The sequence below is a fragment of the Ahaetulla prasina genome, chromosome 8, assembly GCF_028640845.1.
Source record: "Ahaetulla prasina isolate Xishuangbanna chromosome 8, ASM2864084v1, whole genome shotgun sequence".
NCBI lineage: Eukaryota > Metazoa > Chordata > Lepidosauria > Squamata > Colubridae > Ahaetulla > Ahaetulla prasina.
The window spans coordinates 24,714,478-24,728,587 of NC_080546.1; the positions used below are offsets into that span (position 1 = coordinate 24,714,478).

At 38.5% G+C, this 14,110-nt stretch overlaps 1 protein-coding gene across 6 annotated transcripts in view; it reads right to left on the reverse strand.

The window, feature by feature from the left end:
- Window positions 1-14,110, reverse strand: part of EMCN (endomucin) — a 63,369-nt gene that overhangs the window by 48,512 nt on the left and 747 nt on the right. The gene's annotated exons all lie outside the window — the stretch shown is intronic.

Here is a 14,110-nt window from a genome sequence, read left to right on the forward strand (position 1 = left end):
ATTGCTGCATATACAGTCTGCCCTTTCTCCAGATGCTTCTCCTATCATTTTTATCCCCACAAGAATCTTGTACAATAGAATGGGCTGAGAGGCGATGCCTGATCAAAGTCATTTACCAAGCTCAGAACTCAAACTTGGCTTCATCTGTTTCATGCAGTCTCTCTGCCTCAAAGGTAGCCTATGTGTCCACCAAATGGAGATACCTTTCCAGGGCTGTTGTGATCATGTTCACCTGAGAACATTTAGAAATTCAGCAAATACTGTTATCAGTCAGTCATTGTATAGACGAGAAAAATCAAAACAGTGTTTATCATTCCAGGCAGAGGAAAAAAAAGCTCTTCTCTATGACAAATGAGGTCGGAGGTTGTTTTCGTATTATTCAGTCTCACTTTAGTATGTAACTAGCTTGACCTTAACATCTAACTTCTAACAGAAGAATGTGATTAAGCTGTGTACTGCCTGAAGAGGGTCACCGCAAATGGCTCCCATAATGCAATTATTTTTAGAATTTCCTGTTATCTTTTATATGCTCATGATACAGCTTTGTTCCTGACATGTTCCTGGAAGAAAATGATTATGTTAGAATCACCGAGCAGCATTAGATTCCCACATGCAGCTTTACAGAGAGAATGCTAATCTTGCTTCTACCTGGATGTTAGTCCACCATGAATAACATCCTTTCCCAAAACACATGAAAAGATGAAGAAATGGCTGATGACTATGGCACATCAGGTTATAGCGTTATGTTCTGAAAGGTTATATCATCCCTAAAAATGTTTGAATAATCTTCCCCTCCTTCTCCTTCTCCTTCTCCTTCTCCTTCTCCTTCTCCTTCTCCTTCTCCTTCTCCTTCTCCTTCTCCTTCTTCTCCTTCTGTTCTTTGACATTGTTCTCTTTTTGTATAGGTGGAAGGCATCTGTGAACTAGCTATCCAGCAGGCATTCTATAGCTAGTGGACAATCTTCTAGAAGACATTTTCTTTTTATTTTATTTTTTTCTTTAACATTAATCCACTTTTAGGGCTAAAAAATAGTTTAAACAAACTACTACAATTTGTGAAGACTACCTGTCTCTGAATGGAAGGAGAGTGACCACCTGCCTCTTCTCTATCATTCATGGTAGATACTTTGGTTTCCAGACAGGGAAAGAGAAAGCAAGAGTGCTAGATATTGCAGTCCTTTTTCCCCCACAGTGATTAAAATGATCTGTTGCTAAAGACTTTCTCAAAAAAAAAAAAAAAAAAGAGAACTAACTAATGGGACTTGTTTTCAAGAATGGCAAGATCATTCATTTGCATGTGTTAGGCTCCAACCCTTTCTATCAAATACATACATACATGTATGTATGTGTGTGTGTATATATATATAATATATATATATATATATATATATATATATATATATATATATATATATATATATAAATAAGTGGTGGTATTCAGCCGGTTCTATCCGGTTCGGGCAAACTGGTAGCGGCAGCTGTGGGAGGCTCCGCCTACCCGCTTGGACATCATCATGTTCCATTTTTGACACTCTGTGTATGCACTCACTTTTGCAGACCAGTAGCGAAGGTAGATGAATACCACCCCTGATAGATAGATGGGTAGAGAGATATATAGATAGATAGATCAGAAAATTATAAGTCAAGAAGGAGAAAAAATACCAGGAGTATCAAGACCAAGTCTATTATTTAGGAACGAAAGTGACATTTTGTAAAACTTCTCATTCAAATGACATATCACCAAAAGTATATAGGCACTTACTAGTTAAGCTTGGAAGGGAAAAAAATGACCAGCAAAAATTCTGGTTATTTAAGTAAGATACTTAAATTAAAACCTAGTCTGTAGAAAGCGGTGGGAAATAGCCAGATAATTTGCTTAAGTTGATAAGGTCACTCTCATCTCTAATTTATGAAAAAATATTGGGTCAACACAAATGAGATTAGGGTAATTGTGTGAGCACGTTGGATTACTAGCAGCATGTCTCAAGAACTGGATTTATTTTTAAAGTAGCTTTAGTGTTAGTATAACTTATCCAAATAAGAAGCAGGCTTGCTGCAATAAATTTTAATAGCTGTGGACATAATGTATATGAATAAATATGCACTTGCAAAGAAGACAAAGTTTGAAAATACAAACTTCTTTGCTCAAATATTTATAACCCACTTTGAATTCAGTCCAAACATATACATTCTTGACCAGTCCAAAAATGAGGCTTGTTTTCCATCCTATCTGTTCACCTGTACCTTCCCCTTTGCAAGATAAGAGAACCTTAATGCATTAAAGTCATGATATTGATCTGTTATTACAAATATAAACACATGGATAAGAAAGTCAGGAATGATTAAAATTTCCCCTTAAATACCCTGTTTCCTCCAAAATAAGACATCCCCTGATAATAAGCCCAATCGGGCTTTTGAGCGCATGGCAATAAGACCAAGCGCTTATTTCAGGGTTCAAAAAATATAAGACAGGGTCTTGTTTTCAGGGAAACATGGTATCAAGAGAAGTAAGTTGAGGTTGGTTGGTCTACTTTGACAGTTCTCTTGGTTTCAGCTTAAGATAATGAGGTTACCTACTTTTTATTATTTATTATTATTATTATTTTATTATTATTACCACCTATGCTGCCTACAGTCTGACCTAAGAGTAGTACATACAATTGTATGCTACAACGTCCTACCTGTCAATGACTACTTCAGCTTCAACCGCAATAATACACAGGCAAACAATAGATACAAACTCAAGGTAAACCGCTCCAAACTCAATTGCAGGAAATACGACTTCAGCAACAGAGTGATCAATGCTTGGAATGCACTACCTGACTCTGTTGTTACATCCTCAAACCCCCATAACTTTAACCTTAAACTGTCTACCGTGGACCTCACCCCATTCCTAAGAAGTCTGTAAGGGGGCGTGCATAAGCGCACCAGGTGCCTACCGTCCCTTTCCTACTGTCCCCATTTACTCATATTCATTTCCTATGTTCATATCCATGTTTCTACATATACCTGTTTTCTTGTACATGTTTGACAAACTAAATAAATAAAATAACAAGTAAATAGATAAAAATGTCCTTAAATTGAGGTAAACTCCTGCAGTTTCTTGGCAGTGTTACTGCACTGGTGTGGGGATGTTTAACAACCTATATAAGAGTCATAGAATATCCAGAAGATCTCCTATTCAAGGAGGAGTCTTTACTCAGACTTCTAAGGTCAACCAGTTTTGGCTGAATAATTGATAACTGCAGAGGCTTGGACAAGTTAAATCAGGGATCTTCAACCTTGGCAACTTTAAGCCTGGAGGACTTCAACTCCCAGAATACTGGGAGTTGAAGTCCACCAGGCTTAAGGTTGCCAAGGTTGGGGACCCCTAAGTTAAATGGTAGTTGTCCTCAAGCTGAGCTCAACTCCTATTTAGTCTTCTAAATTGTATAATTGTATAAAATTGTATAATTTTGAGGTTTCCAGGGGAGACATTGCAAACTGCAGATGCCTCTGTGAAAGTGGAGACCAAGGAACCAGTGAGTAGACCAGTTCTTTGGAACCTCTCAGGGTAAGAAGACAGGAGATCATTTACATGCGCTCCAGATAGCAGTTTCTCACAAGGAGAACACTGGAACACAGTTTTCCATGGGTTTGAATACCAGAAGATGACCGAATCAGTCATCTTGCTTTATAACCATGGTGGAGCCTTTTAAATGATGCTATTTGCAAATCTCATATTAAGGCAGAGGTCTTCAAACTTGGCAGCATTAAGACTTGTGGACTTCAAGTCCCAGAATTCTCCTGTTGTGACCCAGGCCCAAGTAGGTAGTAGGAAACTCAGTCGGTGTAAAAACAAACAAACTTTATTCGAACAGCTGAGAATTACTTCATTCTCAGCGTAGTTCAATTAAATTAAAGCAAATTCCTCCCAACACAATTCCTCAGTCCTATCACCAAACTTGGTCTAATTAGGCAAACTGCCAAAGGCCTTTCTTGGCAAAAGTTCAGTAGACACTGATACAAAATAAATGCAACAAGACGAAGTTATCAACATTGTTTTCTGGCAAAGAGCCCAAATGCTGTTGCTGGTTTTTTAATCCTTATGGGAGGGGCCAATCATCTCTTGGCCCTACTCGTGAGTCATCTTCTTTGCTTGCCTTCTGGCATCTCTTCTCATGCGTGCATTAGGAACAGGCTCCTTCTGTTCCTCTGCCTCATTACTGCCGGTCTCTGGAGGCTCTGGAGTCCGCACATTACTCCCCAATGGCCTTGGCCCCACCTTAGCCTCTGATGCAGCCCTCATCCGGGCCTTTCCCAGCCTCCAGGACTGGCCCACACTCTTCCTCAGCCTCATTGCTGTCCGAGTACATTGCCAGCTCCGCAGGCTGCTGGTGGACCAGAACATTTCCAGCCAGCTATGCTGGCTGGAGAATTCTGGGAGTTGAAGTCCGCAAGTCTTAAAGCTGCCAAGTTTGAAGACCTCAGTATTAAGGAATGTGTAGAAGATGAGGGGGTTGAGGAGAAACGATGTTGTCTAGTAAACAGATGAGGGCGGAAGGAGCCCCAGTGAGTTACTGGTAAGAGGAAGAAACTTAGAAAGGACCCACCCTAACTGATCAGAAGGTTAAAAATGGCAGCAGGAAGTTTATACCCAAACTGGTAGGGTTCTGTTCATGTAGCTTTACAATAAAGTAGAATTAGCTCATCTAGTCATGTTTCCTGTCTGGTTTAGGCAGGAAGGCTGACATCAGTCTAGCAAGTCTTTCCATTCTCTTTTCTTTCTCTAAGGTTAGTGTGTATGTATGTACATATGTATGAATGCATGCATATATATGTTTGTGTGTCTGTGTATCTCTCTGCAATTCCTTGGTGAGCCTTCATTTATATGCTAACCCAGAGGTCTTCAACCTTGGAGCTTTAAGATTTGTGGGCTTCAACTCCCAGAATTCTGGGAGTTGAAGTCCACAAGTCTTAAAGCTGCCAAGTTTGAAGACCTCTGTGCTAACCTGTTCTAATCATATTTAGTCAAGACAAGAGGTGCAAATGATGACATATATCTCCTGGCTTTAAAGCTGTGAGAAGAAATAATTGCAGATCTCAGTTGAAATACCTTCTTCAGTGCAGCTTCCCTTTTTTATCTGCTACCAACCTGCCTTCCATTGAGGACCTGTATACCACACGAATCAAAAAGAGGGCTGTGAAAATATTTACAGACCCCTCACATCCTGGACATAAACTGTTCCAACTCCTGCCCTCAAAATGATAGAGCTCTGCACACCAGAACAACTAGACACAAGAACAGTTTTTTCCCAAACTCCATCACTCTGCTAAACAAATAATTCCCTCAACACTGTCAAACTATTTACTAAATCTGCACTACTATTAATCTTCTCATCATTCCCATCACCCATCTGCTTCCACTTATGACATTATGACTGTACCTTTGTTGCTTGTATCCTTACGATTTATATTGATATTGTTTCCTGATTGCTTATTTGTATCCCATAACTATCATTAAGTGTTGTACCTTATGATTCTTGATGAACATATCTTTTCCTTTATGAACACTGAGAGCATATGCACCAAGACAAATTCCTTGTGTGTCCAATCACACTTGGCCAATAAAAATTCTATTCTATTCTATTCTATCTGGCCAAGCTAAGCCTACCAGAAGATAAGAGATTATTTACTTGTTAGACAGCATCCAAATAAATGGAGAACTTTTATATCCCCAAGGGTTGCCATTTTGCACCCCTCACCCTTTAATGTCACTCTTACAATGCACTGCACAACTTTTATTTTTGCACCAGAGACATTTTTTTTATTTCATTTTGTTACAACAGTATACAAACATTGACATAAAACCACCACGCATCATATAAGAAAAATATATATATAAACAAAAGAATGCAATAACTATGTTAATTTGATATAATGAAAAGGAACAATAGGACAGGAACGGTAGGCACATTTGTGCTCTTATGCACGCCCCTTATCATGATTAATAAAGAAAACAATTAAAACTGAGCAGGAAGTGAAAGCAACTTCACAATATCTTCATCTCAGCACTTCAAAGATAAGCTATATAAGGCTTCCATCACTTGCTAGAGCCTGCGCATTAGGACACTGGGATATCGGAAGAAGGTGGGTGCTCCAGAGAAATTGGCATACCGTTTTTCATCAGCTCCGGAGAGATTTTAAAAAATCAATTAAAATGTTATTCCGCTGATTTCCACTTATATAAAATACAATGGCTAAAAAGATTACTAAGTAAAAAAGGAATGAAGCATCACACTTTCCAATCCCAATCTGTTTTAACCTATAGACCAAACAGGAAACATGAGCAGATGAGCTAATATTACTTTATTGTAAGGCTGCATTAGCAGAATCTCACAAGCCCGAAAGTACATTTCTCCCATTATCTACTAGTTAGTGACAATTTACTTCTTAAATTTAAACACCGTCAAAGTATTTACTAAATCTGCACTACTATTAATCTTCTCACCGTTCCCATCACCCATCTCCTCCCACTTATGACTGTATGACTGTAACTTTGTTGCTTGTATCCTTATGATTTATATTGATATTGATTGCTATATTGATATTGATTGCTGATTGCTTACTTGTACCCTATGACTATCATTAAGTGTTGTATCATTAAGTGTTAAATTTGTACCCTATGACTATCATTAAGTGTTGTAAGTGTTGTACCTTGATGAAGGTATCTTTTCTTTTATGTACACTGAGAGCATATGCACCAAGACAAATTCCTTGTGTGTCCAATCACACTTGGCCAATAAAAATTCTATTCTATTCTATTCTATTCTATTCTATTCTATTCTATTCTATTCTATTCTATTCTATTCTATTCTATTCTATTCTATTCTATCTGGCCAAGCTAAGCTCTTTCACAGACTTACCAGAAAATAAGAGATTATTTATTTGTTAGACAGCATCCAAATAAATGGAGAACTTTTATATCCCCAAGGGTTGCCATTTTGCACCCCTCACCCTTTAATGTCACTCTTACAATGCACTGCACAACTTTTATTTTTGCACCAGAGACATTTTATCGTGATTAATAAAGAAAACAATTAAAACTGAGCAGGAAGTGAAAGCAACTTCACAATATCTTCATCTCAGCACTTCAAAGATAAACTATATAAGGCTTCCATCACTTGCTAGAGCCTGCGCATTAGGACACTGGAATATCAAAAGAAGGTGGGTGCTCCAGAGAAATTGGCATACTGCTTTTCATCAGCTCCCGAAAGATTTTAAAAAATCAATTAAAATGTTATTCCGCTGATTTCCACTTATATAAAGTACAATGGCTAAAAAGATTACTAAGTGAAAAAGGAATGAAGCATCACACTTTCCAATCACAATCTGTTTTAACCTATAGACCAAACAGGAAACATGAGCAGATGAGCTAATATTACTTTATTGTAAAGCTGCATTAGCAGAATCTCACAAGCCCGAAAGTACATTTCTCCCATTATCTACTAGTTAGTGACAATTTACTTCTTAAATTTAAACACCATCAAAGTATTTACTAAATCTGTACTACTATTAATCTTCTCACCGTTCCCATCACCCATCTCCTCCCACTTATGACTGTATGACTGTAACTTTGTTGCTTGTATCCTTACGATTTATATTGATATTGATTGCTATATTGATATTGATTGCTGATTGCTTATTTGTACCCTATGACTATCATTAAGTGTTGTAAGTGTTGTACCTTGATGAAGGTATCTTTTCTTTTATGTACACTGAGAGCAGTGGTGGGATTCAGCCAGTTCGCACCTATTCGGGAGAACTGGTTGTTAACTTTCTAATCAGTTCAGAGAACCGGTTGTTGAAAGAAATCTCCTTTTGTTTTTTTTCCACTTTACAGGGCTAATCCTGTAAGGAAGGCAGGAAGGAAACGTTCTGGCGTTGTTTCTAGCCTAATCTTTATTGCCTTGCTTACAGAAGCTGCCTCTGGTTAACCCTTATTACATTGTAACAGCTAAGGGTAAGCACCTATCGATGTGAGTGATGTTGAGTTGGCCACGCCCACACAGTCACATGACCACCGAGCCACGCCTACCCAGCTGGTCATTAGGGCAGAGAACCAGTTGTTAAATTATTTGAATCCCATCACTGACTGAGAGTATATGCACCAAGACAAGTTCCTTGTGTGTTCAATCAAAGTTGGCCAATAAAAAATTCTATTCTATTCTATTCTATTCTATTCTATTCTATTCTATTCTATTCTATTCTATTCTATTCTATTCTATTCTATTCTATTCTATTCTATTCTAAGGTTTACCATGAGTACACTCTATGATTTGACAAGTCCTATCCCTCATGGTCATTTTTTTATTTTTTATTTTATTTTGTCATAACAATATATATAAACATTAATATGAAATAACTATATAATATATAAGCATATATATATGAGCATAAGTATGTAATAAGTATATTAATTGGATATAATAAAGAGGAACAATAGGGCAGGGAACGGTAGGCACGTTTGTGCTCTTATGCACGCCCCTTATAGACCTCTTAGTCTATACCATTTACCAGGAAGCATCAAAATCTGCAAAATAGCAGGCACAAAAGCATGATCAAAACCCTCCCTTCTTTATACAGCAGTGATGGCACATACTAGTGCAAAGGGGTTAGAACTTTGATCATGACACCATGGCCACCATCTTGTAGGTTTTGACAATACTGTATAAATACTGCTGTCTATAATCATTAGCCTTCCTTGGTTCTTACTAGGGAGGCAGAATATATCAACCAAAAGCATGTGTTCTGGGGGTTAATCCTATTTCCTTTTTCAACTGAAATATGCCAATCTACTCCAATTTCCTTAACTAATTTAGCTTTCTTATCTGTTCCACAACTGACACTGAAGTAGGTTTTTTTTCTTTAACCAAAATAAATATATAAATTGCAGTAGTAGAGTTAATATCAAGACCAAATATTCTTGGACAAATACAAGAATAATTTCTAAAACTACAGCTGGGAACTAATAACTGAAACTGATAAGTGAATATGTGAGAATTTGTTATTTCCCATTGTCCCTCCCCCTCATTTCTGGGTTCACTGTAGAAAATATTAAAATAACTATACTTGGCAGTGGTGGAATTCAAATTATTTTACTATTAGTTCTGTGGGCGTGGCTTGGTGGGCGTGGCAGGGGAAGGATACTGCAAAATCCCCATTCCCTCCCCACTCCTGGGGGAAGGATATTGCAAAATTTTCTTTCCCACTCCACCAGTGGTAAAATCTGAACTGGTTTACTACCAGTTCGCTGGCTGTGCAAGCACGCTGCGTGCGTGCGTGTGCAGTGTGCATCATGCATCAAATGCGAGGTATGCGCGCGCATGCAGTACACGCCAAAAGGAGGCATGGGGTAAGTAGAACAGCACGGGGGGGGGTGTTGATCAGCTGTTGCGCACGATCCTTTTTTTACTTTTAAAAGCATTTTTTTAATAACCTAATGTTCGACCGAATAGGTTATTAAAAAAATGCTTTTAAAAGTTTTAAAAAAAAGGCTTTGATGATTGTGCTGTCAGAGCCTTTTTTGTTTTTTACCTGTTATGGACAATTGGGTGGGCATGGGCGGGGGCCAAGGATTTTTGCTACTGGTTCTCCGAACTACCCGCCGCCATCACTACTGACCGATCTAGTCCAAACCAGGAGCATTTCACCTCTGCATTCCACTCTGGGGCCAGCCAGAGGTGGTATTTGTAGGTTCTCTGAACTATTCAAAAGTTCCACTACCGGTTCTTCAGAACCTGTCAGATCCTGATGAATAGCACCCCTGATACTTGGTCTTCAACACTGTTCAAGTATTAACACTTCAGATAAGTAGCCCAAAAGAGAACCTCAGCGGAAACTGTTCTGGGGACTGATTCTCTTATTATGAATAATATTTAAGAAGCTATAATTTTATTACAATTTGGGAGCTGGGAATTAAAGGAAAAGCATCTATGCTGATTGAGGAATTTTAGATGCTATGCGTTTGCATGGGAGTGATAATTTTTTTTACTGGATTAAAACAGTTAAAATTAAAAAAAGGAAAGAAAGAAAATGTCTCTGAGGGAAAAACATGAATCCTCTGTGGTACAGGAATTTTACTGAGACGCTAGGAGGTTTGAGACAGACGTTCGGGGGAAGGGCTAAAAGGATTATGATCATGTGATCAAAGCCCTGCCTCTTTTTAAGGTCTACTGATGCTCATAAAAAGGGAATGGGACAAATATCTCATAGGCATGTCCTCCATTTATCAACCCATGAACGCCCCTGAAATGGAGAACAAACATGTTAAAACTTATTTTATGTCTTTTCCAAAACTAACCATTAAAAAAAAAATACTGCTGAAACTGTTTTTAGGAGTGTAGTATTGAGATGTTTTGGCAGCCACAAAATAAGGGAGTTTTGTGAGGTGGTATCCATTTATAATCTTATAGCATACTAATATATTTAACTAACACACATACAAATCTCCCCCCTAGAACAGGGATCTCCAGCCTTGGCAACTTTAAGCCTGGTGGACTTCAACTCCCAGAATCCCCCAGCCAGCTTTGCCAGAGTTGAAGTCTACCAGGCTTAAAGTTGCCAAGGTTGGAGACTCCTGCCCTAGAATGGCTTGCATTGAGTAGAGTAAAATTCTGGGCAGTTCTATGATTTTTTTTTTTAAAGGACTTCAAAAGATAGGAGGAGGATATCCTGTGGCACTTGAAAAGCTGTGACTTTGCTTTCCATTACTGCCACTTAATATTACGAAAGGATTAGCTTAAGGAATTGCTAAAGGGTTGCATGTTTGTGTTCTTTTATGCTCCAAAACATCCATTTAACCTTAAATCCAAAGTGTTGCATAGCAGTCTTAAATGACTACAATGTATGCCAGATATATGTGATATCTCTATGACATTTTGCATATGGATATTGATTTGCAAATTTGGTGCTAGCTATATATCTATATGGCTAGTTACACTGGCAATGTAACATTATTTACAAAAATAATGGCTGCAAATTATGTTATGATTTATGTCCATTCATATATTGTCAGAAAATAGATGAATATATAGTATATACCATGTTTCCCTAAAACCAAGATCTATTCCGAAAATAAGCCCTAGCATGTTCTTTACATGCACCTAATGTAAGCGGTACTTAACAGCCTGTGCAGCCGGCATCTGCCCATTTCATCTAGTTGATCGTGCTGCGGCCATAAGGTGAGGCGGGGTGGTGGTGGAGCTGCCCCACCTGCCCCGCACCAGCTTACCTCAGGGCCCTACAGCCAGGCCATCCACGCCCCAACACCTGCCTTGCAACAACAGCACCAATAGCCATGTGCATCAGGAAACTACATGATCGCTAGCCCACTTCTTCAACTGGTTGGGGCTGCTGGAGCTACTGTGCAAGGCATGTTGGGACATGGGTGGCCTGGTTGCGGAGACCCTAAGGTAAGCTATAGCAGCTCCACCCCCCTGCTTCCTGGCGGCATGCCACACAGTCTCTTGCCCCACTGTGGGCAAGCAGAAGTATGCCTCCAGTACATGGAAAAAAATAAAACACCTCCTGAAAATAAGTGGTAGTGATTATTTTGAGGCCCAAAAGAATACACACACACACACACACACACACACACACACACACACACACACCATGTTTTCCCAAAAATAAGACCCTGTCTTATTTTTTTTGAACCCCAAAATAAGTGCTTGGCCTTATTTTCGGGGAGGTCTTATTATTTGGAGGCGCATTGAGCAAGACGGGGCTTCTCTTGCCGTCTTACTGATTTCCGGCCCTGTCTCCCTAAGCAGAGGAAATGGTGGAGACTGGCTATGCATGCATTTAAATATTTTCTGAGAGGGCTTATTTTCGGGGGGGGGGGTTATTTTATCACATGCATTCAAAAGCCCAATTGGGCTTATTATCAGGGGATGTCTTATTTTCGGGGAAACAGAATATCTATCTATCTATCTAACTGTATTTGATAAAGGGTGTGTGTGTGTATATACATACACACCCCCTTTACCAAATGTAGAAACCTAGGACACTTTGTTCTTCATAGTTTTCAATGGCTGTTTCATTATTTAAGCTACTGTCTCTCTAGGGAGTGAGGTTTAGTTTACTAGGGAGTAATTATGGCAAAATCAATTTAATGGCCTAAAATGATTCAGTTCCAATTCTACGATTATACTGTGCGTATCTACCAGATTGCACATTGTTTTCAATTTCTTTCTATGAAGGTTGTTGAGTATGTGTATGGGTGCAAACCTGGCACAATCTCAACTCTTTCAAAGCACTTCCATCTTTTCCTTCTGTAGCTGCCCTGTGACTCATTGCCTTACTATATACTCACATACTAGATGTCTATAAGACTTTTTAAACTCCAGGAGACAGAATAGGAGACAGAACATCCAATTGGATGATCCAACTCAATCCCCTCTATCAATTCATCCAATGTCAATGGCATTTCTCCCTTTTTTGAGCATGTATTGTCACTTAGACCATTAAAACCAACCCATTGCTCCAGATAGGAATCCAAATTAAAGCATGATTATCCAGGCGTTATCATATCTAGTGATGGAATTTTTAATCTTCTAATTATGGACTGCTGAATTGCTCTTCCTGTTCATAACACTCAACAGGAATCTGTTTTCCTGTAACTTTAATCCTTGATTCTATATCCTGTATTGTCAAGTTACAAAGTTTAGTTAATAACCAATAAAAGGAATATGGGTAGACATCCAGAGTTCAGAAAAATATAGATTTATTATCTTGAATAAAATGGTATTTATTCATCTGCTCAGTTCGTCCTGAGCAATATATACATGCACCCACATATTTTTACTCATGTGAATACAAATTTTTTATTGTCCCTTGTTCAAACCCTTTTTATTTTGCTGTTTAAAAGCACATTGGTTATACTATTGGTTATCAATAGTAATGTTTCTCCATGTTAAGTGTGTTTATGCACATGTAAATATATCAGACATAGATATATCAAGGATTTTTAGATCTTAGCACTGACAAATACAAGAGAATTTTGAGATGCAAACAGAATTTTCAGTGAGAACTCTGTTAATTCCAGTCTTCTCTTTTGCAACAAAAGGCTGTTTTAATTCAGTACCTAGGATTGCATAATTATTTAACCACAAGGGTCCCAATAGTTGCTAGCCATTCAATTGGTCTATCCCAACATCTGTGAAAGGATAAAAGCAGGGGTGAAATCCCGCAGGTTCTGACAGATTCTGGAGAACCGGTAGTGGAAATTTTGAGTAGTTCAGAGAACTGGCAAAAACCACCTCTGGCTGGCCCCAGAATGGGGTGGGAATGGAGATTTTGCAATATCCTTCCCTTGCCATACCCACCATGCCACGCCCACAAGCCACACCATGCCCACCAAGCCACGCCCACAGAACCAGTAGTAAAAAAAATTGGATTTCACCACTGGATAAAAGGATACTATGCACCAACTTAGAAGGCACCACTAGAATTAACAACAATAACACAAATTTCTTTCTTGCTAAATGAAATTTCTGGCCTCAAGTTCTTTCAGAGTGTTTTGAAAAAGGAATAGTACTAGTTGCTTTCTGATTATTGATTTGAATTACTTCCTTGATAAATGGGCAGCCCTCTAAAGATTACCACACAATGCACCAACGCTAGAATCCATAATAAATATTAAGAAATGAATCTGTAATATCACTAGTCCTAGTTGCATTATGTTCCCCAAACTGTCACAGATCAGAGCGTTCTATTCTTGCCAGGACATTGCTTTATTCCCCACCTTATTCTTCTGACTAGCATAAAATTAGAAATACAAATAGAAAATGGCCACACAATAACAGCATATTTCTTTTTCTGGCACTGAGTTCATTAAATACAATGGATCTTATTATACCAAAGGAGCACCCTAATGCAATCCAATGCTTGCTTGCTGCAAAGTAAATTCTTATGGTTAAAGAAGTTTCTTTCCAATAACTATGCTTGAAAAGCAACCTACTTCTTTAAATGCAATATTTCTAAGGTAAGTAGTTAATTTTTAGCATGATTGTGATGCTCAGCTCCACCCAGCTACCCGTCTCTACTCTGAATTACCCTGGATTACAAG